This window comes from Bufo gargarizans, chromosome 1 (assembly GCF_014858855.1).
Source record: "Bufo gargarizans isolate SCDJY-AF-19 chromosome 1, ASM1485885v1, whole genome shotgun sequence".
NCBI classification, from domain to species: domain Eukaryota; kingdom Metazoa; phylum Chordata; class Amphibia; order Anura; family Bufonidae; genus Bufo; species Bufo gargarizans.
Window position 1 is genome coordinate 430,549,507 of NC_058080.1, and position 26,659 is coordinate 430,576,165.

General features: G+C 45.1%; 1 protein-coding gene across 2 annotated transcripts in view; it reads left to right on the forward strand.

The window, feature by feature from the left end:
• The first annotated feature begins 24,138 nt into the window (after positions 1 to 24,138).
• The window catches only part of LOC122921690 (sialic acid-binding Ig-like lectin 14), a 116,198-nt gene continuing 113,677 nt past the window's right edge, over positions 24,139 to 26,659 (forward strand). The window contains exon 1 of one of the 2 annotated variants that reach the window (XR_006387056.1): positions 24,139 to 24,323. The gene's annotated coding sequence lies outside the window, so the exon portion shown is untranslated. The remainder of the gene's footprint in view (positions 24,324 to 26,659) is intronic. The other variant, XM_044271863.1, reaches the window with a different exon arrangement.

Below are 26,659 nucleotides of genomic sequence, written 5' to 3' on the forward strand. Positions count from 1 at the left end.
GGTCCAACGAAATGAGGGGCCATTTTCGGAGCAGACACCTTGAGGTTGAGATTACGAGTCAATAACCACACCCTCTCCCCCAACTCGGTACGAAGGAGCAGGCAAACGCCTCCGGTCAGCCTGGAGCTTGTGACGCTGAGCAGAAACCCGTACCGACTCTTGAATCCGCACCCAAGAGGAAAGAAGGGCACGAAGATGATCCTTCACAATCTGAATGTCCTGTGGCAAGAACGACTCAGGCAACACATAAGGCTGGAAACCAAAATTTGCCATAAACAAGACATTCTGGAGGATGAGTTGATGGCAGAGTTCCTGGAAAACTCTGCCCAGGGCAGCAGATCAACCCAATTGTCATGATGATCAGAGATATAGCAGTGGAGAAATTGCTCCAGGGCTTGGCTGGAACGCTCAGTGGCACCATTAGACTGCGGATGGTAGGCTGAGGAGAAGCAGAGGTGAACTGAGAACAAAAGGCCCGCCAGAACCTAGAGACAAACTGGCTCCCGCGGTCTGAGACAATATCCTTAGGCGACCCATGTAAACGGAAGACCTCCATCACCAACAATGAGGCCAGCTCCTTAATGGTAGGCAGTGTAGCTGGCCAGCTAAGACCTGTCCTAGGTTGCTAATATAGCTTATATGTTTATACAGCTAAACCTGCCAATAACCTTAAAGGGAACCTGTTATCAACTTTATGCTAACCTTACTGAGGGAAGCATAAAATAGTGACAGAAATGCTGATTTCAGCGGTGTGTCACTCATGAGCTAAAAGTCTACCTGAGAAGAGTCATGTTTATTCATAATCTCCTGCTCTCTCACCCATCTGCTGATGATTGGCAGGTGTCTCCTAGAGAGACAGGGAGAAAACTCGATAGAAGACTGTCAGTCATCAGCAGGTGTGCAGGGAGAGCAAGAATTCATGAATAACTATGACTCTTCTCAGGTGGCCATGATTTTTTTCCAGGCCCAGTTTGCAATGATTGTGATGCTTGTTCTCAGCAACCACTTACTTTTAACTTATAAATGATAGACCACTGAAATCAACTCACCTGTCTCTACTTTATACTGCCGTTAGTATGAGCAGCATAAAGTTGATGACAGGTTACCTTTAATACAGTTCCTATGTTTGTGTGTTAAAGACAAAAGCAGTTATTTACAGTGACTTCATGTTTGGATGTCATAAAACTGTTATGTTTTGTGTTGACAGAAGCAGAAAAGATAGTATGCCTTTAAGATTTATTATATAATGTAAGGTAAGCTCAATGACTCAGCAGAAACAACAGAAAGACTAGAGTTAAACTGTTGTTTCTGGGCAGGAGTCTTGACCAATCACAGCCACCCTCACACACAGAAGGAGTTTTGACCAATCACAGCCAGCCTCACACACAGCCTGTGTGGGAAATCTCCCTAGCAGGAGCTGCTAGAATCACTACACCATAGGAGAGGAGCTGATCAGACTTTTACTCCACTAAGAGCTGTGTTTTATGGAAACAGAGAGGCCAAAATAGGTATTTAGAACAGTTATATAATGTTCCTACTGTTAATATAGTGATTTGAACTGTATACTGAACTGAATATATGTATGTTTACTTACAGTTCCACCAAACCAAATTCAAATTCCATATTGCAATCCAAATTGCATACAACCATATCAGATCATACTCAACCAATCTGCAAATAGTTACTGCTAACTGCGTATTGCAAATTGCAACCAAATTCAGCAAGTAGAACTTTTAGTTAGACCTCAGATATACCTCTCAGAGAGATCATAAAGTGCTTAAATAACTTAAAGTGAGAGTATAGATACTGAAAAGAGATATATATCCATAATTTTATGTTGAATGACAAGATTGAACAGTTGAACAACCATCTTATGCATACCACCATTTTATGATACTTTATTCAACACGTGTTTTGTACATGGACTATCTGCTGCAGAGGCGGCAGTGTTATATGAAGAAAATTTAAAGTTAATAAATAAGTTATTTCAGGCATTTGGTGTGCCCTTTAGTACTACTGTTTCCATAGAATGGCGCTAGAGGAATTACAGAGTAATAGACAGTCTGGTTAGACTAAAAATTAAGAGATATCAAAATTCTTCTAATGCCACAGCGCAAAATAGCATTTCATAGTGCTGCACCTTCTTAAACGGAACACAGTGGCACATCTTGAAGAACCGATCGACAACCATGAGGATAACCGGTGTGGAGGTTAGCTGTACAAATGGTAGGCAGTCGGCAGGATTGGATGCAACATAAGGGTTTTATTGGAAAAAACACAACTCAAATTTGTTCCAACAGGATGGCTTGGCTTCAGCCCATCAAAGTTCAGTCACATAAAGCACTTATCTTCAGCCCTCATGTGTCATATAACAGTTCAAATTTTACACAGGCAAAAATACAGGAGTCACCTTTCTGCAGAATCTTGTATTTTCCCTTCTCAGGAACACTGTGGAGATGAATGCTCCTAAGTCCTCTGCAGACCAACACCAACCACACACTGACAGTGAGTCTTTTAAATTAGCTTCCAGCTGGGTGAGGTGGTAACACAGGAGATGGAGTATGGGAGTGACCTTCCCACCCAAACTCTTCAGTCACTCCTAAATCCCGGACCCAAATTCCAGCTACCACAAACTCAGCAATCTAACATCACTGGTTGCCATTAACCTCCGGGATTTACATCACTGAGAGCAGCAGCCTCAGTGACACATACTTACCATCAATAACCTCACCCTTTGGATGCTTACACCGGTTAACCTCGGGATGCAGGAAGTTCCACAATAAAGTTCATGGCCAGGTGAGACCATGGACGCTTCCCTTTGGAATTGGGATGCAGTAGACCCAAGGTGGTGGGAAGATTTGTTCTGCGCACAGAAAGAACACACAGCTACATATGCAGCAACATCAGTGCGGAGAGACCACCACCAGAACTGACGGGAAACAGCCCAGGATATCTGGTTCTTACCAGGATGACTGGCAGTCCTTGAATTCTGGTACGTGCACAGCAGCTTGATGCGCAAACCCTCAGGCACAAAAAATGTGCCATTAGTTCTCACCATGGGTGCATTGGACTGAGCAGCCAAGATCAGTTCCCATAGAGGAGAGGTCAAGTTGGTGCGGATAGCAGCCAGGATATGATCGGAAGGTATTACTGGTGTCGGCTTGGAGTCCTCCCTGGACGACTCAGAATACTGTCGAGACAAGCATCAGCCTTAACATTCTTGGAGCTGGGCAAATAGGAGACCACATAGTTAAAACGAGAATAAGGTCCATCTAGCCTGACGGGCTGTAAGCCTCTTGGCCTCCAAAAGATAAGTCTGATTTTTATGGTCTGTAAGACTGAGAACCAGAACCGCAGAACCTTCAAGCAAGTATCTCCACTCTTTGAGAGCCAGGATGATAGTCAAGAGCTCTTTGTTTCCAATCTCGTAATTGCATTCTGCTGGAGACAGCTTCTTAGACTAGAACCCACAAGGAAGCAAGGGTCCATCAGATGTCCGACGCTGCGACAAGAGGGCGCCTACTCCTGTCTCCGACGCATCCTCCTCTAGGACAGCAAACCAGGATTGGGATGAGACAGAATCTGAGCCGAGGCGAAAGCAGACTTGAGGCCCTCAAAAGCCTGGGAAGCAGCAGGCATCTAATTGTGGGGATCGCTGCCCTTCTTAGTCAGATCTGAGATGGGTTTGGCCAATGCGGAAACGTTCCTGATAAATTTCCAATAATAATTGGCAAACTCAAGGAAATGCAGAATGGAACGGAGACCACTTGGGCGAGTCCATTGCATAACTGCCGAAACCTTCTGATGGTCCATGAAAAACCCTTCAGCAGAAATGATATAGCTTAAGAAATCAACCTGAGACAGGTGAAATTCAAATTTCTCAAGCTTACAGAAAAGCCCATTCCTACGTAACTGTTGAAGCACCCATCTGACATCCAGGTAGTGTGATTCAATGGAGTCCGAATAAACCAAGATGTCATCAAAATAGACCGCCACACATTTCTGCAACAAATCGCAAAATACATAATTAATGAACTCCTGGAAGACAGCGGGCGCATAGCACAAGCCAACTGGCATGACCAGATATTCATAATGACTGGTTCTGGTGTTAAACGCAATCTTTCACTTGTCACCCTCCTTGATCCTTACGAGGTTAAGTCAAGCTTGGTAAAGACCGTTGCTCACTTGAGGCGGTCGAATAATTCGGTAATCAACGGAATCGGGTATGCATTCTTGACAGTGATGCGATTGAGACCCCTATAGTCAATGCAAGGTCTCAACTCGCCTCCCTTTTTCTTTATGAAGAAAAAGCCAGCACCCGCTGGAGAAGTGGAATTGCAAATGAGTCCCCGGAAAAGCGCGTCCGCAATGTACTCCTCCATCGCCTTATTCTTCGCAACGGAAAGAGGATAAACACTGCCACGAGCGGGAATGGCATCGGATTGCAGATATACAGCACAATCGTAGGGACGATGAGGAGGAAGGGCACCAGCGCGCATCTTGTCAAATACATTCAGATACTCAATATATTCAGGAGGCAACACAGAATCCGAGGAGGTACAAAGTACGTTAACAGGTCCATTTATGCAAATAGCGCCACACTGTGGAGACCAAGAGAGTATCTCGGCTAACTGCCAATCAAAGGTCGAATTGTGCTACTGAAGCAAAGGGAACCCCAAAACCATGGAGTAGTGCGGGGAAGAAATTACCTGAAAACAGACAGATTCCCTGTGAACAGCATTAATCGCCATATCAACCGAAACAGTCTCATGGGTAACCTGCGCTGGTCGCAGAGGTGTCCCATCAATGGCCTAGATGGTCAGTGGATTAACACAAGGCTGCAGGGGTATGGAATTTGCAGCAACAAATGTGCTGTGATCAGCGGTTTATCTTCACGGGAAGCCGGGGGCGAGGAAATGCCACCCAAGATCTGCCCCCGACAGGACCTTAGGTGCGAGCGTTTCCCGGATGGGTCGGGCATAACTTCAGGAAATGCCCACTGAGACCTCAATACAGGCACCGGCCCTCCCTCCTCCTAAAGGCCCGCTCAGCCTCAGAAAGGCGAGTGAATTCCAGCTGCATTGGTTCACTGCCAGATGCACCATCCCCAGGAGGCATGGGAGGTGAGGGAGCAATCGGTGGGGAAACAAAACGTAGGAGCAAATCTGGTAGGAGGCCTCTGCAGGCACTCCTTAAACGAAGGCCTCTCCCTGAGCCTGGTATTGATCAAAATCAGGAAGTAAACAAGAGCCTCGAGCTCATCAGGGAGAGCCTTAGCTGCAACCTCGTCCTTCAATGCATCAGAGAGACCATGCATGAAGGCAGCCACCAGTGCCTCATTATTCCAACCCACCTCTGCAGCTAGGGTACGGAATTTATTGGCATATTCAGCTACGGTTTGTATGCTCTGTTGAATGCAGTCATCTCTCTGGAGACAGGGACCTCAGCTGCAACTGCATGAGCAGGAGGAACCACCGGCCCAGCAGCACCAGGAGGAAGGTGTGCAGTGCGTGCAAGCAACGCCTGAAATGCCTGAGCGAACTGACCCAAAAGGTGATCTTGTCGATCGAGCCTGGAGACCAGCATAGAGAGCATGGGAGTACCTGCATCGGCAGGATTCACAGCCCTTGTGTAATGTCACGGGAGCCAGGAAACCAGACCACATGCAAACACAGGTAAAATAAAGTTGTTTATTTAAAGGAACATAAATAAACATTCATCAGGGACAGCAAGGTTAGGAAGAAGCCGGTCAAGTCCAATGCAGGTAGTTATCCAAGCCTGAATCAGGTCCAAAGTGGGTAGTTGTCCAAGCCGGGGTCAGGTCCAAAGCGGGTAGTCGTCCAAGCCGAGGTCAGATCCAAAGTGGGTAGTTGTCCAAGCCGGGGTCAGATCCAAAGCGGGTATGTCTGCCACATGATCATTGTGCGACACCCAGGCAGCAGGAAGTGATGATGCACTTAGAAGTTATAAGAGACTGCAGTCTGCACATGTCCAAAATGGCGCCACCATGAGGATAAGGTAAGACTTTGACACTGAAGTGCATGCAAAGTTTCCTGCCCATTTTTAGGATGGCTTGCAGATGGGTGGAAGACTTCAGGAACTGCTTGACAACCAGATTAAACACGTGTGCCCTGCAGGGCGCATGGCTCAGCCTTCCTTGACGCAGCGCTGACACCATGTTCGTCCTGTTGTCGGTCACCATGGTTCCGACTTTTAGTTGTCTCAGAGAAAGCCACGATTCGATTTCTTAATAAATCACACACAGCAGTTTCTCCCCTGTGTGACTCTGTTCGACAAGGCAAAACAGGTGCAGAACAGCCCTGCACATGTGGTATGCTGGAGGGGCACTGTAACTTGTCCCTGCAGTGGAGGCTGAGGACATGGTGGAGGATGAGGAGATAGAGGCGGACATTGTCACAGGACCAACGGCGTGAGAACGTGGAGGCTGAAGCGGAGTGACCTAGCCAAGTTGCTGGTGTGGCTGTGCAGAAACCACATTCTCCCAGTGCGACCTTTGCCTGCGCCAGAAACATTTAGGCCTCTGCCACTCCTGTCTGCATAGCCTGGCACTTCTCTGTCTGACATACTTTTAGCTAAAAGAAATAAATTAAAAGCAAATTAAAACACCTCTAAAAGCGACAAATATATTTTTCTTTCTGTACTGAAATAGGCAAGTAATCACTTTCACCACAAATAACTGCAACAGTGGAGTGTGTATATCTTTTTATTTTTGTACTGAAATAGGCCAGTAATCGCTTTCACCACAAATAACCGCAACAGTGGAGTGCATATATATTTTCTTTTCTTTACTGAAATAGGCCACTAAACGCTTTCACCACAAATAACTGCAACAGTGAAATGTGCATTTCTTTTTCTTTTTGTACTGAAATAGGCCAGTAATCGCTTTCACCACAAATAACTGCTAATGTGGAGTGCGTATATATTTTTATTTTTGTACTAAAATAGGCCACTAAAAGCTTTCACCAAAAATAACTGCAACAGTGGAGTTTGTATATCTTTTTCTTTTTGTACTGAAATAGGCCAGTAATCGCTTTGACCACATATAACTGCAAAAGTGAACTGTGTATATATTTTTCTGTTTGTACTGAAATACGCCACTAAACACTTTTACCGCAAATAACTACAACAGTGAAGTGCGTATATATTATTCTTTTTGTACTGAAATACGCCACTAAATGCTTTCACAACATATAACTGCAGAAGTGATCTGTGTATATATTTTTATGTTTGTACTGAAATACACCACTAAACTCTTTCACCACATACTGTATAACTGCAAAAGTGAACTGTGTATATATTTTTCTGTTTGTACTGAAATACGCCACTAAACGCTTTTACCGCAAATAACTACAACAGTAAAGTGTGTATATATCATTCTTTTTGTGCTGAAATACGCCACTAAATGCTTTCACAACATATAACTGCAGAAGTGAACTGCTTAAATATTTTTCTGTTTGTACTGAAATACGCCACAAAACTCTCTAACCACATACAACTGCAGAAGTGAACTGCGTATATATTTTTCTGTTAGTAATGAAATACGCCACTAAATGCTTTTACCGCAAATAACTTCAACAGTGAAGCGTGCATATATTATTCTTTTTGTACTGAAATACGCCACTAAACGCTTTCACCAGATATAACTGCAGAAGTGAACTGTGTATATATATTTTTAGTTTTGTAATGAAATAGGCCACTAAACACTTTCTCCACATATAGCTGCAGAAGTGAAATGCGTATGTATTTTTCTGTTTGTGCTAAAATACGCCACTAAACTCTTTCACCACATATAACTGCAGAAGTGTACTGAGATTATATTTTTCTGTTTGTACTGAAATACGGCACTAAACTCTTTCACCACATATAACTGCAGAAGTGAACTGCGTATATATTTTTCTGTTTGTACTGAAATAAGTCACTAAACGCTTTTACCGCAAATAACTGCAACAGTGAAGTGCGTATATATTATTTTTTTTGTACTGAAATATGCCACTAAACGCTTTCACCACAGATAACTGCAGAAGCGAACTGCATATATATTTTTCTTTTTCCACAGATATAAGCCACTAAAGGCTTTTCAACATAGCACTTGCACCCCAAAAACAAATAGCTGGAATAACACAGAGTTGTATAATGGCTATTTGGAGCCCCAAATAATCTTTCCCTGCACTTGTGGCACTTGTAAATTGAGTTTCTAGCACCATCAACTCGGTGACTCAAGACTGTGGGTCCTGCCACACGACGAAAATATCGTCAATGTAGCGGGCCCACATCTGGATCCCACCAATGTCTCCATATACCTCCGCAAGGAACACCTCCCTCTCCCACGGGAACAGGTTGGCATAGGACGGCACGCAGGCTGCCCCCATGGCTGTTCCCTGGAGCTGTAGGTAGAAGGCATCCCCGAAGAGGAAAAAGTTGTGGGTGAGAACGAACTCTAAGAGTTCCACGATAAACTCACCTAAGTCATCTTCAATGTTGGTGATGGATAAGAAGAACCGGACTGCCTCCAAGCCATCCTGGTGGCGAATGCTGGTATACAGCGATTCAACATCGCACAAGGCGATCCACATGTCCGGCTTGAGGTGCAGAACATTAAGACGGCGTAGAAAGTCAGTCGTGTCTTTCACAAATGATGGAACTTGTTCTACAAGGGGCTGCAATATAAAGTCAATGAATTTGCCAGCTGGTTCACACAGATTCCGCTTCCCGGATACAATGGGACGTCCAGGAGGACATGTCTCATTTTTACGAATTTTAGGGAGTAAGTACAGGCACGCCACTTTAGGATATTTAGGGATAAGACTTTGTTCATTCACCAAGTCTTGTTATCCTCACATTTGCCTCCATTGCAGTCTGTTTGGGGCTTATTGTCTAGAGGCGACTTGGTGTTTTTCATTTCTTAAATTTTTTTCCATGTTTTTTGGTGTGCTGACCTCTCGGCCCCTCTTTGGGTCCTGTTCCTCATCTGTGTGTTCCATCTTTGTACTGCCTCTTATCATGTATGTATTTATTGTATATTATTAATAAAGCTTTTCGATTTTCATAATTGTGAAAGTTATGGTCCATTTTTTGGTGACATGTTTTCACACATGCAGCAGCCATTTTAGGAAAAATGTTATTTATTACCACGAAGTCCAAAGAAATTTGCATTAGTTGAGAATCAAATTTTTCCTGAAATTTGGATCGTATTCCACTTCGTAAGCTTCGATTTGCTCATGTCTAATGGCTACCTCCTCTTCCGCCTCTTCAACCTACACCGCCACATCCACAGCCTCCTCAACTTCCTACTCCACTTTGACCTCTGCCTCCTGGTTCAAGATTATTATTTCTTATTTTTTTCTGTTCTATGTTATATTAAGTCATTTCCCTATTCACATTTGTTGGGCAGGGCAATTGTCCTGCTCTTACCCCCATTGAGATTCCTTTTGCAGCCTTCTAGACTATTTCACAGCACCAAAGGTCAGGTCTCCATTGACTTCATTGGTTCATTGGGGTTTGGGATCATGTCCGGGTCAAGTTCTGATACCCAAACCAAACTTTTAACCAAAGTTTGGCCAAACGTGAACATACATGGGTCCACTAATCCCTACTCACCTGTCATGAACCTACCTTTTTCCTTTGCTACTCCTTCTGCCAGGCAAGTGATGTATGCCACCAGTGCTGCACTTTTTTAGCAAGGAATAGGGATGAGCGAACTCGAACTGTATAGTTCGGGTTCGTACCGAATTTTGGGGTGTCCGTGACACGGACCCGAACCCGGACATTTTCGTAAAAGTCCGGGTTCGGGTTCGGTGTTCGTCGCTTTCTTCGCGCTTTTGTGACGCTTTCTTGGCGCTTTTTGAAAGGCTGCAAAGCAGCCAATCAACAAGCGTCATACTACTTGCCCCAAGAGGCCATCACAGCCATGCCTACTATTGGCATGGCTGTGATTGGCCAGAGCACCATGTGACCCAGCCTCTATTTAAGCTGGAGTCACATAGCGCCGCCCGTCACTCTGCTCTGATTAGCGTAGGGAGAGGTTGCGGCTGCGACAGTAGGGCGAGATTAGGCAGATTAACTCCTCCAAAGGACTTGATTAACTGATCGATCTGCAGCTGTGGATCATTGAGCTGCTGATCCTCAATTGCTCACTGTTTTTAGGCTGCCCAGACCGTTTGTCAGTCACATTTTTCTGGGGTGATCGGCGGCCATTTTGTGTCTTGTGGTGCGCCAGCACAAGCTGCGACCAAGTGCATTTAACCCTCAATGGTGTGGTTGTTTTTTGGCTAAAGCCTACATCAGGGTGAAGCTGTCACACCAAGTGCATTTAACCAGCAATAGTCTGTTTATTTTTTGGCCATATACTACATCAGGGGCAAGCTGCGCCCGTCACCAAGTGCATTTAACCCTCAATGGTGCGTTTGTTTTTTGGCTAAAGCCTACATCAGGGTGAAGCTGTCACACCAAGTGCATTTAACCAGCAATAGTCTGTTTATTTTTTGGCCATATACTACATCAGGGGCAAGCTGCGCCCGTCACCAAGTGCATTTAACCCTCAGTAGTGTGGTTGGTCAAGCTATCACACCAAGTGCATTTAACCAGCAATAGTCTGTTCATTTTTTGGCCATATACTAAATCAGGGGCAAGCTGCGCCCGTCACCAAGTGCATTTAACCAGCAATAGTCTGTTCATTTTTTGGCCATATACTACATCAGGGGCAAGCTGCGCCCGTCACCAAGTGCATTTAACCCTCAGTAGTGTGGTTGGTCAAGCTGTGACACCAAGTGCATTTAACCAGCAATAGTCTGTTCATTTTTTGGCCATATACTAAATCAGGGGCAAGCTGCGCCCGTCACCAAGTGCATTTAACCAGCAATAGTCTGTTCATTTTTTGGCCATATACTACATCAGGGGCAAGCTGCGCCCGTCACCAAGTGCATTTAACCCTCAGTAGTGTGGTTGGTCAAGCTGTGACACCAAGTGCATTTAACCAGCAATAGTCTGTTCATTTTTTGGCCATATACTACATCAGGGGCAAGCTGCGCCCATCACCAAGTGCATTTAACCAGCAATAGTGTGGTTATTTTTTGGCCATATCCCAGTCTAATTCTGTCACTAAATCCATACCGGTCACCCAGCGCCTAAATACTAGGCCTCAAATTTATATCCCGCTAAATCTCTCGTTACCGCTGTCCTGTTGTGGCTGGGAAAGTTATTTAGTGTCCGTCAAAGCACATTTTTTGTTCTGGGTTGAAATACAATTCCCAATTTAGCAATTTAAAAATTTAGTGGTTTCTGCTGTATCAGAGCTATTTGAAATCTATCCCTAAAAGGGTATATAATATTCAAGGTGCACATAGGGTCATTCAGAATAACTTCACACACCCGCTACTGTGCATTTCCAAGTCTAATTCTGGCACTAAACCCATACCTGTCACCCAGCGCCTAAATACTAGGCCTCAAATTCATATCCAGCTAAATCTGTCGTTAGTGCTGTAGCTGGGCGAGTTATTTAGTGTCCGTTCAAGCACATTTCTTGTTCTGGGTTGAAATACAATTCCCAATTTAGCAATTTCATAATTTAGTGGTTTCTGCTATATCAGAGCTATTTGAAATCTATCCCTAAAAGGGTAGATCATATTGAAGGTGCACATAGGGACATTCAGAATAACTTCACACACCCACTACTGTGCATTTCCAAGTCTAATTCTGTCACTAAACCCATACCTGTCACCCAGCGCCTAAATACTAGGCCTCAAATTTATATCCAGCTAAATCTGTCCTTAGTGCTGTAGCTGGGCGAGTTATTTAGTGTCCGTTCAAGCACATTTCTTGTTCTGGGTTGAAATACAATTCCCAATTTAGCAATTTCATAATTTAGTGGTTTCTGCTATATCAGAGCTATTTGAAATCTATCCCTAAAAGGGTATATAATATTCAAGGTGCACATTGGGTCATTCAGAATAACTTCACACACACCCGCTACTGTGTATTTCCAAGTCTAATTCTGTCACTAAACCCATACCTGTCACCCAGCGCCTAAATACTAGGCCTCAAATTTATATCCAGCTAAATCTGTCCTTAGTGCTGTAGCTGGGGGAGTTATTTAGTGTCCGTTCAAGCACATTTCTTGTTCTGGGTTGAAATACAATTCCCAATTTAGCAATTTCATAATTTAGTGGTTTCTGCTATATCAGAGCTATTTGAAATCTATCCCTAAAAGGGTATATAATATTCAAGGTGCACATTGGGTCATTCAGAATAACTTCACACACACCCGCTACTGTGTATTTCCAAGTCTAATTCTGTCACTAAACCCATACCTGTCACCCAGCGCCTAAATACTAGGCCTCAAATTTATATCCAGCTAAATCTGTCCTTAGTGCTGTAGCTGGGGGAGTTATTTAGTGTCCGTTCAAGCACATTTCTTGTTCTGGGTTGAAATACAATTCCCAATTTAGCAATTTCATAATTTAGTGGTTTCTGCTATATCAGAGCTATTTGAAATCTATCCCTAAAAGGGTATATAATATTCAAGGTGCACATTGGGTCATTCAGAATAACTTCACACACACCCGCTACTGTGTATTTCCAAGTCTAATTCTGTCACTAAACCCATACCTGTCACCCAGCGCCTAAATACTAGGCCTCAAATTTATATCCAGCTAAATCTGTCCTTAGTGCTGTAGCTGGGCGAGTTATTTAGTGTCCGTTCAAGCACATTTCTTGTTCTGGGTTGAAATACAATTCCCAATTTAGCAATTTCATAATTTAGTGGTTTCTGCTATATCAGAGCTATTTGAAATCTATCCCTAAAAGGGTATATAATATTCAAGGTGCACATTGGGTCATTCAGAATAACTTCACACACACCCGCTACTGTGTATTTCCAAGTCTAATTCTGTCACTAAACCCATACCGGTCACCCAGCGCCTAAATACTAGGCCTCAAATTTATATCCAGCTAAATCTGTCCTTAGTGCTGTAGCTGGGGGAGTTATTTAGTGTCCGTTCAAGCACATTTCTTGTTCTGGGTTGAAATACAATTCCCAATTTAGCAATTTCATAATTTAGTGGTTTCTGCTATATCAGAGCTATTTGAAATCTATCCCTAAAAGGGTATATAATATTCAAGGTGCACATTGGGTCATTCAGAATAACTTCACACACACCCGCTACTGTGTATTTCCAAGTCTAATTCTGTCACTAAACCCATACCTGTCACCCAGCGCCTAAATACTAGGCCTCAAATTTATATCCAGCTAAATCTGTCCTTAGTGCTGTAGCTGGGTGAGTTATTTAGTGTCCGTCAAAGCACATTTTTTGTTCTGGGTTGAAATACAATTCCCAATTTAGCAATTTCATAATTTAGTGGTTTCTGCTATATCAGAGCTATTTGAAATCTATCCCTAAAAGGGTATATAATATTCAAGGTGCACATTGGGTCATTCAGAATAACTTCACACACACGCTTCTGTGCATTTCCAAGTCTAATTCTGTCACTAAATCCATACCGGTCACCCAGCGCCTAAATACTAGGCCTCAAATTTATATCCCGCTGAATTTGAATACAATACATTGGGCCAAATAATATATTTGTTGTTGTGGTGAACCATAACAATGAGAAAAACATCTAGTAAGGGACGCGGACGTGGACATGGTCGTGGTGGTGTTAGTGGACCCTCTGGTGCTGGGAGAGGACGTGGCCGTTCTGCCACATCCACACGTCCTAGTGTACCAACTACCTCAGGTCCCAGTAGCCGCCAGAATTTACAGCGATATATGGTGGGGCCCAATGCCGTTCTAAGGATGGTAAGGCCTGAGCAGGTACAGGCATTAGTCAATTGGGTGGCCGACAGTGGATCCAGCACGTTCACATTATCTCCCACCCAGTCTTCTGCAGAAAGTGCACAGATGGCGCCTGAAAACCAACCCCATCAGTCTGTCACATCACCCCCATGCATACCAGGGAAACTGTCTCAGCCTCAAGTTATGCAGCAGTCTCTTATGCTGTTTGAAGACTCCGCTGGCAGGGTTTCCCAAGGGCATCCACCTAGCCCTTCCCCAGCGGTGAAAGACATAGAATGCACTGACGCACAACCACTTATGTTTCCTGATGATGAGGACATGGGAATACCACCTCAGCATGTCTCTGATGATGACGAAACACAGGTGCCAACTGCTGCGTCTTTCTGCAGTGTGCAGACTGAACAGGAGGTCAGGGATCAAGACTGGGTGGAAGACGATGCAGGGGACGATGAGGTCCTAGACCCCACATGGAATGAAGGTCGTGCCACTGACTTTCACAGTTCGGAGGAAGAGGCAGTGGTGAGACCGAGCCAACAGCGTAGCAAAAGAGGGAGCAGTGGGCAAAAGCAGAACACCCGCCGCCAAGAGACTCCGCCTGCTACTGACCGCCGCCATCTGGGACCGAGCACCCCAAAGGCAGCTTCAAGGAGTTCCCTGGCATGGCACTTCTTCAAACAATGTGCTGACGACAAGACCCGAGTGGTTTGCACGCTGTGCCATCAGAGCCTGAAGCGAGGCATTAACGTTCTGAACCTGAGCACAACCTGCATGACCAGGCACCTGCATGCAAAGCATGAACTGCAGTGGAGTAAACACCTTAAAACCAAGGAAGTCACTCAGGCTCCCCCTGCTACCTCTTCTGCTGCTGCCGCCTCGGCCTATTCTGCTGCTGCCGCCTCGGCCTCTTCCTCCGCCTCTGGAGGAACGTTGGCACCTGCCGCCCAGCAAACAGGGGATGTACCACCAACACCACCACCACCACCTCCGTCACCAAGCGTCTCAACCATGTCACACGCCAGCGTTCAGCTCTCCATCTCACAAACATTTGATAGAAAGCGTAAATTCCCACCTAGCCACCCTCGATCCCTGGCCCTGAATGCCAGCATTTCTAAACTACTGGCCTATGAAATGCTGTCATTTAGGCTGGTGGACACAGACAGCTTCAAACAGCTCATGTCGCTTGCTGTCCCACAGTATGTTGTTCCCAGCCGGCACTACTTCTCCAAGAGAGCCGTGCCTTCCCTGCACAACCAAGTATCCGATAAAATCAAGTGTGCACTGCGCAACGCCATCTGTAGCAAGGTCCACCTAACCACAGATACGTGGACCAGTAAGCACGGCCAGGGACGCTATATCTCCCTAACTGCACACTGGGTAAATGTAGTGGCAGCTGGGCCCCAGGCGGAGAGCTGTTTGGCGCACGTCCTTCCGCCGCCAAGGATCGCAGGGCAACATTCTTTGCCTCCTGTTGCCACCTCCTCCTTCTCGGCTTCCTCCTCCTCTTCTTCCACCTGCTCATCCAGTCAGCCACACACCTTCACCACCAACTTCAGCACAGCCCGGGGTAAACGTCAGCAGGCCATTCTGAAACTTATATGTTTGGGGGACAGGCCCCACACCGCACAGGAGTTGTGGCGGGGTATAGAACAACAGACCGACGAGTGGTTGCTGCCGGTGAGCCTCAAGCCCGGCCTGGTGGTGTGTGATAATGGGCGAAATCTCGTTGCAGCTCTGGGACTAGCCAATTTGACGCACATCCCTTGCTTGGCGCATGTGCTGAATTTGGTGGTGCAGAAGTTCATTCACAACTACCCCGACATGTCAGAGCTGCTGCATAAAGTGCGGGCCGTCTGTTCGCGCTTCCGGCGTTCACATCCTGCTGCTGCTCGCCTGTCTGCGCTACAGCGTAACTTCGGCCTTCCCGCTCACCGCCTCATATGCGACGTGCCCACCAGGTGGAACTCCACCTTGCACATGCTGGACAGACTGTGCGAGCAGCAGCAGGCCATAGTGGAGTTTCAGCTGCAGCACGCACGGGTCAGTCGCACTACAGAACAGCACCACTTCACCACCAATGACTGGGCCTCCATGCGAGACCTGTGTGCCCTGTTGCGCTGTTTCGAGTACTCCACCAACATGGCCAGTGGCGATGACACCGTTATCAGCGTTACAATACCACTTCTATGTCTCCTTGAGAAAACACTTAGGGCGATGATGGAAGAGGAGGTGGCCCAGGAGGAGGAGGAGGAGGAGGAGGAGGAGGAAGAGCGGTCATTTTTAGCACTTTCAGGCCAGTCTCTTCGAAGTGACTCAGAGGGAGGTTTTTGGCAACAGCAGAGGCCAGGTACAAATGTGGCCAGCCAGGGCCCACTACTGGAGGACGAGGAGGACGAGGATGAGGAGGAGGTGGAGGAGGATGAGGATGAAGCATGGTCACAGCGGGGTGGCACCCAACGCAGCTCGGGTCCATCACTGGTGCGTGGCTGGGGGGAAAGGCAGGACGATGACGATACGCCTCCCACAGAGGACAGCTTGTCCTTATCCCTGGGCAGCCTGGCACACATGAGCGACTACATGCTGCAGTGCCTGCGCAACGACAGCAGAGTTGCCCACATTTTAACCTGTGCGGACTACTGGGTTGCCACCCTGCTGGATCCACGCTACAAAGACAATGTGCCCACCTTACTTCCTGCACTGGAGCGTGATAGGAAGATGCGCGAGTACAAGCGCACGTTGGTAGACGCGCTACTGAGAGCATTCCCAAATGTCACAGGGGAACAAGTGGAAGCCCAAGGCCAAGGCAGAGGAGGAGCAAGAGGTCGCCAAGGCAGCTGTGTCACGGCCAGCTCCTCTGAGGGCAGGGTTAGCATGGCAGAGATGTGGAAAACTTTTGTCAACACGCCACAGCTAACTGCACCACCACCTGATACGCAACGTGTTAGCAGGAGGCAACATTTCACTAACATGGTGGAACAGTACGTGTGCACACCCCTCCACGTACTGACTGATGGTTCGGCCCCATTCAACTTCTGGGTCTCTAAATTGTCCACGTGGCCAGAGCTAGCCTTTTATGCCTTGGAGGTGCTGGCCTGCCCGGCAGCCAGCGTTTTGTCTGAACGTGTATTCAGCACGGCAGGGGGCGTCATTACAGACAAACGCAGCCGCCTGTCTACAGCCAATGTGGACAAGCTGACGTTCATAAAAATGAACCAGGCATGGATCCCACAGGACCTGTCCGTCCCTTGTCCAGATTAGACATTAACTACCTCCCCATAACCATATATTATTGGACTCCAGGGCACTTCCTCATTCAATCCTATTTTTATTTTCATTTTACCATTATATTGCGAGGCTACCCAAAGTTGAATGAACCTCTCCTCTGCCTGTGTGCTAGGCCTAAATATATGCCAATGGACTGTTGCAGTGGTGGCTGACATGAAGCCTGATTCTCTGCTATGACATGCAGACTAATTCTCTGCTGACATGAAGCCAGATTGTCTGTTACGGGACCTCTCTCCTCTGCCTGGGTGCTGGGCCTAAATTTATGACAATGGACTGTTGCAGTGGTGGCTGACGTGAAGCCTGATTCTCTGCTATGACATTCAGACTGATTCTCTGCTGACATGAAGCCAGATCCTCTGTTACGGGACCTCTCTCCTCTGCCTGTGTGTGTGCTGGGCCTAAATATATGCCAATGGACTGTTGCAGTGGTGGCTGACGTGAAGCCTCATTCTCTGCTATGACATGCAGACTGATTCTCTGCTGACATGAAGCCATATTCTCTGTTACGGGACCTCTCTCCTCTGCCTGTGTGTGTGCTGGGCCTAAATATATGCCAATGGACTGTTGCAGTGGTGGCTGACGTGAAGCCTCATTCTCTGCTATGACATGCAGACTGATTCTCTGCTGACATGAAGCCAGGTTCTCTGTTACGGGACCTCTCTCCTCTGCCTGTGTGTGTGCTGGGCCTAAATATATGCCAATGGACTGTTGCAGTGGTGGCTGACGTGAAGCCTGATTCTCTGCTATGACATGCAGACTAATTCTCTGCTGACATGAAGACAGATTCTCTGTTACGGGACCTCCCTCCTCTGCCTGGGTGCTGGGCCTAAATATATGCCAATGGACTGTTGCAGTGGTGGCTGACGTGAAGCCTCATTCTCTGCTATGACATGCAGACTAATTCTCTGCTGACATGAAGACAGATTCTCTGTTACGGGACCTCTCTCCTCTGCCTGGGTGCCGGGGCCTAAATATCTGAGAATGGACTGTTCCAGTGGTGGGTGACGGGAAGCCAGATTCTCTGCTATGGAACCTCTCTCCAATTGATTTTGGTTAATTTTTATTTATTTAATTTTTATTTTAATTAATTTCCCTATCCACATTTGTTTGCAGGGGATTTACCTACATGTTGCTGCCTTTTGCAGCCCTCTAGCTCTTTCCTGGGCTGTTTTACAGCCTTTTTAGTGCCGAAAAGTTCGGGTCCCCATTGACTTCAATGGGGTTCGGGTTCGGGACGAAGTTCGGATCGGGTTCGGATCCCGAACCCGAACATTTCCGGGATGTTCGGCCGAACTTCTCGAACCCGAACATCCAGGTGTTCGCTCAACTCTAGCAAGGAAGATATTATTTAGGTCAGTCAGCAGCTACTGTCCAGCCCACATTTGGAGGACCGCATTCTGGAAACTAAACCTCTCAAGCAATATTTCAATGTGTGTAGCTAACACTTTGACCCATCGGACGTTTCACAGAATTTGGAAACACTTGGCTGTGAAAATTAAAAAATACATTGTTTTCCAGAAAAAGTTGCTTTACACCGACATTCTTAACTTTCACAAGGGGTAACAGGAATGCAAAACCACGTTTTGTTCCCCATTTCCCCCCAATATGCCAACACCCTATATGTGCTAAAAAAAATGATGTATGGGCACACGGCAGGCTTCAGAGTGTAAGGAGCACTATAAGGCGATAGGAGAGTGGATTTAGCTGGAATGGTAATTGGGAGCTATGTCGCATGTGAAGACACCCTGAGATGGCCCTACAGTGGAAACCCCCAAAAAGAGACCCATTCTGGAAACTACACCCATCAAGGAATATTTCAAAGTGTGTAGTGAGCACTTTGACCCATCGAGAGTTTCACAGAAAAAGGAAACACTTGGCTGTGAAAATGAAAAATTGCAATTTTTCCCCGAAAAAGTTGCTTTACACCCACATTTTGTTCCCCATTTCCCCTTGAATACGCTAACACCCCATATGAACTCAAACTATGATGTATGGGCACATGGCAGGGCTCTAGAGTCAAACAGCTAAATATGGATTTTGCTGACCTGAATTGGCAGACATGGATTTTAGGTGTCATGTCACATTAAATAAATTCCTAAGGTCCCCAGAAATGAAAAAAAACCAACAAGTTACCATTTCAGAAAAAGCACCCCGGTACAAACATTTTAAAGGGTACTTTTCAGAAAACAGGTGTCTCACAGAACACAGAAATACTTGAGAAAGCATTTCAAAGCACAGATTTGTGGGGGGGAAAAAATGACTAGCAGACGCCATTTTTTTTTTCTCACAAGGGGTTAAAGGAGAAAATACACCACAGGTTGTGTTCCCCATTTTCTCCCCATTCAGGAAACACCCCAAATGTGCTTGTAGCCTGCTGTATGGGCGCACAGCAGGTCTCTGGAGGCAAAGTGCAAAAACAGTTTTTTGCAGGCCTGAATAAACAGACATGGATTTTAACTGCCATGTCGCATTAAATAAATTTCCTGAGGTCCCAGAAATGAAAAACCCCAAGAAATTACCCCATTTTGTAAAGAGCACCCCCATGCAAACTGTCACGAGAAGGGGATGGGGAAGGTGCAAACTGACTCCACCCACTCCTCTGTCCCTGCCTACTTGCACTTACCCATCCTAGGCAATGGTGCGCAACTTGGCCGCGATCCCTAACCTGTGTAAGTGCGGAGGGACAAACAAACAAACAGAGAGAGGTCGGATAGCAAGGTCAAAACCAGGAGGTCAGGATGGTACAAGGGAAAAGGCAGAAGCAAAGTCAATGAGCAAACCTAATGTCAATAGTGATGAGCGGCAGGGGTCATATTCGAATTTGCGATATTTCGCAAATATTTCATAGAATATTTGTCAAATATTCGCAAATTCGAATATTCGTTAGGAGTAGTGTTGATTGAGATTTTTCGTAATGCAAATTTTTGTAATGAGAATCGATGAGATCGTGAAAACTTAGATCCGATGGTATATTCTAACCCCCAGGCATTCCCATGGTGATGGGGAAGCTTGTCGGGGAGGAGTATGCTAAAGTGAAACAACTATACAGATTTTTTTTACAAAGACGAATATTCTAAAAAAAACTAATATATTTGTTTTTTAGAATATTCGTAATATTCAAAAACAAGAATATATGGCAATATAGCGAATATAACAATTTAGCTAATAGTGCTATAATCTTTTTTTTTATAGTTGTAATTTTTTTCCAATCTGAACTTCAGATGAGAAAAAAATTACAACTATTAGACAAAATAGATTATAGCACTATTAGCTATATTGCTCTATATTAGTTTTTTTTCCGAATATTTGCTATATTGCGATATATAATTTTTTTAGAATATTTGTAATATTCTAAAACAAGAATATATTTCAAATTATAATATTATGAAACTTCGCATTACGAAAATTCGCAATCAACCCTACTCCTAAAGTCAAAGATATTGCAGCCTTCTCATTGGCCCGCAAGCTAAAAGCAGGGATGGATCATGTGTACTGATTTAAAAAAAATCAGTACACGAATATTCTAAAAAACAAATATATAGCACTATATCGAATAGCCTAGGTGCGCAAAGGGGCCCAAATTCCAATGAGTATATTTTAGGAGGGCATTTTTAGGCATTTGGATTCTCACGCTTTAGGGCCCCTAAAATGCCAGGGCAGTATAAATACACCACATGTGACCCCATTTTGGAAAGAAGACACCCCAAGGTATTCCATGAGGGGCATGGCGAGTTCATAGAATTATTATTTTTTTGGCACAAGTTAGCAGAATTTTTATTTTTTTTCACAAAGTCTCCCTTTCCGCTAACTTGTGACAAAAAGTTTAATCTTTCATGGACTCAATATGCCCCTCAGCGAATACCTTGGGGTGTCTACTTTCCGTAATGGGGTCATTTGTGGGGTGTGTTTACTGTTCTGGAATTTTGGGCGGGGCTAAATTGTGAGCAACCCTGTAAAGCCTAAAGGTACTCGTTGGACTTTCGGCCCCTTTAGGCTGCACACCTAGGCTGCAAAAAAGTGTCACACATGTGGTATCGCCGTACTCAGGAGAAGTATGGCAATGTGTTTTGGCGTGTATTTTGCATATACCCATGCTAGGTGAGAGAAATATCTCTGTCAAATGACAACTTTGTATAAAAAAATTGCAAAAGTTGTCTTTTAGAGAGATATTTTTCTCACCCAGCATGGGTATATGTAAAAAGACACCCCAGAACACATTGCGCTACTTCTCCTGAGTACGGCGATACCACATGTGTGGTAGGTGTGCAAAGGGGCCTAAATTCCAATGAGTACCTTTTAGGAGGGCATTTTTAGGCATTTGGATTCCAGACTTCTTCTCACGCTTTAGGGCCCCTAAAATGCCAGGGCAGTATAAATACCCCACAAGTGACCCCATTTTGGAAAGAAGACACCCCAAGGTATTCCGTGAGGGGCATGGAGAGTTCCTAGAATATTTTTTTGTCGGGCACATGTTAGCGGAAAATTAAAAATAAAAAATAAATAAAAATAAAATAATATTCTAGGAACTCGCCATGCCCCTCACGGAATACCTTGGGGTGTCTTCTTTCCAAAATGGGGTCACTTATGGGGTTAGTGGAATATGAGACTTTGCAAGAAAATAACAAAAAACACTAAAAAAAAAATCCGCTAACTTGTGCCAAAAAAAAAATCTTCTATGAACTCGCCATGCCCCTTAAAAGTGATCTTTTTATAGCGCCGCAGCGATTTTACAGTGTTTTTGCAGTGATCAGAAAAATAAATTCTGTCACTGCGGTGGGGCAGACTGAACGCAAGTGTGCGCACAAGATCAGGCCTGATCGGGCGAAGACTGCGTTTTTTGTAGAGCCTATAGAACATGTCCTATTCTTGTCCATAATTGCGGACGAGAAAAGGCATTTTCTATATAGTTCTGGCAAAGTGCGGATCCGTAAAATGCGGAAAGCACATTGCCGGTGTCCGTGTTTTTCAGATCCGTGGTGGCAGTGTTTTGCGGAACCGTGGATCCATCCGTGGATCCACAGATCCGCAAAACACATACGGACGTCTGAATGGAGCCTTACAGGGGGGTGATCAATGACAGGGCGGTGATCAGGGGTTAATAAGGGGTTTATAAGTGACAGGGGGGGTGTAGTGTAGTGTGGTGCTTGGTGCTACTTATTACAGAGCTGTCTGTGTCCTCTGGTGGTCGATCCAAGCAAAAAGGACCACCAGAGGACCAGGTAGCAGGTATATCAGACGCTGTTAACAAAACTAAAAATCTACGCATCTACAGCCTGCCAGCGAATGATCGCCACTGGCAGGCTGTACATCTTCTGGTTTACCTTCAGTTCCTGTGAACGCGCGCCCCTGTGTGCGCGCGTTTACAGGAAATCTCGCCGCCAGGACGCAATCCTGAGACGCAATTCTCAGGACCGCCGCCAGGACACAATCCTGCGTGCGGCGGTCCTGAGAAGGTTAAAATTAAGCAAAAAGCATAGATGTGGTTGGCAATAACAAGTGCTTGGCGACACTAAATCAGGTGCTCGGCGGCACCAAATCAGAAACCATATGTCCTACCACAATCCGGGTGGTTCCAGTGCACATCCATGAATCCCGGAGGGAAAGCAAACACTATCTATCCCTGGGCTAGATGATGATGTGGTATTGAAGGACACGGTGGGCAAAGAACTGTCCCTGATATTGCCCTACAGGGGGTGCTATTCTGGCCCTGATAGCCTAACCACAGGCCACCCTCCCTCATAAGAGCGACCCCGTCTGGAACCTTACCCTATATGGCCCTAGTAAGCCCCCAGCCCCTGACTTCCTGGTGATCACTATATAGATCTATGTGTTTTTGACTCATTATAAAAGTATATTATAAGTATATTGCACCCCTCTGTGTATCACACCTATCGAAAGCACAGCTATACTAGTCCTTTAAATGACTTTTGTGGCCCTATTAGCTAGCGTTTGGTGTCCCTAACAGCCTGTCCCTGCTCCACACAGCAACCTCTCCCTACACTGGCAAAACACTGAATGTAAAATGGCGGCCAGATCGGGTATATTTATAAGGTAGGGGGTCTGTCCAGGTGATCTTACAGCAGCAGGAGGAGGGAGGGAGAGAGAGCGAGAGGCAGCACAGAGGATTAGGAGGCGGTGCAGAAGTCTGGAAAGGCGGCGCTGGGCACGAACGGCGGTGGGTGCGGCTGGCACCTTGCATCCCTTGACATCCCCTTGGGCACCTTAGTTCTTTGAGTGACAGGTTAGTAAAACCTGTTTTTTAGCAAAATAAGGCTACAGATCACATTTAGAAGCCCACATTAGGAATCCTGATGAGGCCCTGAACATCAGCATATGTTTAGCTGACAGGGGTGAAACCTGGTGACAGAATCCCTTTAATGTACTGTACACTCTTTTGTCCAAGAGTAACTGGGACAGGCATTTAAACAAGGGAGTACTCCATAACCCTGGATGATCGGTGTATGCTGAAAGAAAGAGTCAAAGGCTGAGGAGACCATAAGGAGATCTGGATTCCTGAGGTGGCAAAGTTGGAGATGGGAAAGATCTTCCTCCAGTAGCGTTTAGGTAACTGTTCCCAAGGCACTGATCCAGTAACACAATTTTGTCACACATCCTGCTGGAGCAAGCGCCAAAGTTATGTAGATACCTTTCGCCTCCGCATAATTTTGGGACTTCATCCAGATGTGCAGGGACTATTAAGACTGGCATGTAAATCGCAAGGTCTTAATAAATTAGCCTCTTTATCTTTCTCCACGGTGCAATACTTTTTATATAGGTAAAAAAAAGTTGATGATTAGATTAGATTGAGCTTCAGAAAAGCTTCACTGAGTTTGGGCTAGATAGAAAGATAGTGTAAGGGAATGCCGTACTTGCCACTCAATGGATTTCCCATTAATATCAAAAGTGTCTTGTTCGTGGCCAGATTTCACATAAAAATTCCCCCATCTAAGCATATCTTTTTATGGCAAACTTATTTTTGAAATTCTTGTGGTTTTGAGTTGAAACTGAATTCCAGGAAACAGGACATTTCTTCATTCTCTCAGTTTACTTCTGCATTTTAGTTCACACATTGCTCCCCAGCCCCTGAATAGATTCATGAGAGATCGGACAGGAGCTGGACGTCCACAAGATCCAACAAGTGGGCAGAGAATGGCATATTGTATATAGCGGTGGAAACTGGACATTAAAAAAGGGAATTATATGTGGACGCATCACATAAGAGAATTTAAGGTAAGAAACCAATGACCAGGGTTAGATTGGCCTATGAGACTACCAGAGGATCCTCCAGTGGACCCAGCTTCTAATACTATACTGGGCCCCAAAGTTCCAGAAAGAAATGGCTGCCCTTGGACCCAATCATCTGCCATTAGGGTCTATTTCTTTGATTTAAAAGCAGATTAGACTTTATTGATCATATATGGGCTCTGAGAATAATTTCCTCTGGTGGGCTCAAGGAATCCCAGTCCAACACTGTCAAAGACCATTATTAACTACTGTTATAAAGTGGATCTGCTGTGTCACTTAAACATATTTGGCTTGGGGCTACTCCTGAGAACATTATCTAAGAAAACTACCTAGTCTTCACCCTTTAACTCTGGTAATGGAATCTGGACTCTTCTTCAAGGGAAACACCAAGCCAATACCTTTGGAGTAGTCTTTGTTTAAGTGACGGCTGACTCACGAGTGTCAAGAGGCACTGATGTGGAGCCCAGAGAGATTAGGTAAAACCATAGACAGGGACAGGTCATGGTCAGGTGAGGCAGATTTTATGTGATCTGATAAAAAGTCTGAGGTCAGGGTTGGCAGCTCAGATTCTGGTACATGGGCAAACAAACATAGAACCAGAACATCATTGTTGGACACTACCAAACTAAAACATTTTGCTAGGGCAACTTCCCACAGGGGAAGGGCCGTTAAGTACCTAGGGTGTCCAACCATTGGGGAGGAATGATCAAGGTGCATGTGCAGTGGCCAAGTAAGAGCCAGAGGGATCTCACCCTATTGTCTGAGAAGGAAAGTGCTGTCAAGAAGCTGGCCATAGACTGCAAAGGAGGTTAACAGTGATGCTCAGAAGGCCAGATCCACCAGACAGTAGAGAAGGGAAAGCGCCAGGATTGGATTGAATAGGAAACCAGGGAGCAGGTGAGAAGAGTGATCACCATACCCATGATTAATTGGCCAAAGAAAAAGGTGAGAAGAGTGACCACCATACCCATGAGCAGAGCTATGTCAGACATAGAGCATGACAATGGGTTTAAGAGGATTTCCGAATATTAACACATTTAGCATTTCTATTGTGGAGTGCTAAGTTCCAAGAGGAACACTGGAAGCTTATTTACCTTGTAAAGATGCAGGGCCAGAGCAGTAAACGTATCTCCCGATGAAAAACATTTTACTCTCTACTTTAGTTGGGAAACCACTGATGCTGAGAATGAGTGTCGCGTCCGCTTCCTGACAGAGGCAAATGCACACGTGTAGTTCCTCTTATTATAGTGGATGAGCGAGGTAAGGAAACTCATGTGAGCACTTATTGGCAGCCACTCCTTTTGCATGTATGGTACTGACACTCAGGAAGTAATTAAAGGTGGAAAATGACAAAATTAAAATGTAATTTTTACTAAATAAATTAAAATAGCTGGTGCAACAGCAAATACCAACAGTGTAAAAAAAATCGGATTGATTTTACCGGTCCTGTGGTGCTGCCATGAGAATATGGTCGCCTCTTATCATTTTAGTGGTGTTTTATTTTTTTACTTTATGAGTTTCTAGCTATTAGGTATTATTATTACTATTGGCACTGATCCTGATAAGCAATGCAAGTAAAGCAGTGAGCGCAGCTCTGGGATATATGTAACACAGGATGTAACTCAAGAACAGTACATAATAAGTAATGTAATGTATGTACACAGTGACTGGACCAGCAGAATAGTGAGTGCAGCTCTGGAGTATAATACAGGATGTAACTCAGGATCAGTACAGGATAAGTAATGTATGTACACAGTGACTGCACCAGCAGAATAGTGAGTGCAGCTCTGGAGTATAATACAGGATGTAACTCAAGAACAGTACATAATAAGTAATGTAATGTATGTACACAGTGACTGCACCAGCAGAATAGTGAGTGCAGCTCTGGAGTATAAAACAGGGTGTAACTCAGGATCAGTACAGGATAAGTAATGTATGTACACAGTGACTCCACCAGCAGAATAGTGAGTGCAGCTCTGGAGTATAATACAGGGTGTAACTCAGGATCAGTACAGGATAAGTAATGTATGTACACAGTGACTGCACCAGCAGAATAGTGATTGCAGCTCTGGAGTATAATACAGGATGTAACTCAGGATCAGTACAGGATAAGTAATGTAATGTATTTACACAGTGACTGCACCAGCAGAATAGTGAGTGCAGCTCTGGAGTATAATACAGGATGTAACTCAGGATCAGTACAGGATAAGTAATGTATGTGCACAGTGACCGCACCAGCAGAATAGTGAGTGCAGCTCTGGAGTATAATACAGGATGTAACTCAGGATCAGTACAGGATAAGTAATGTATGTACACAGTGA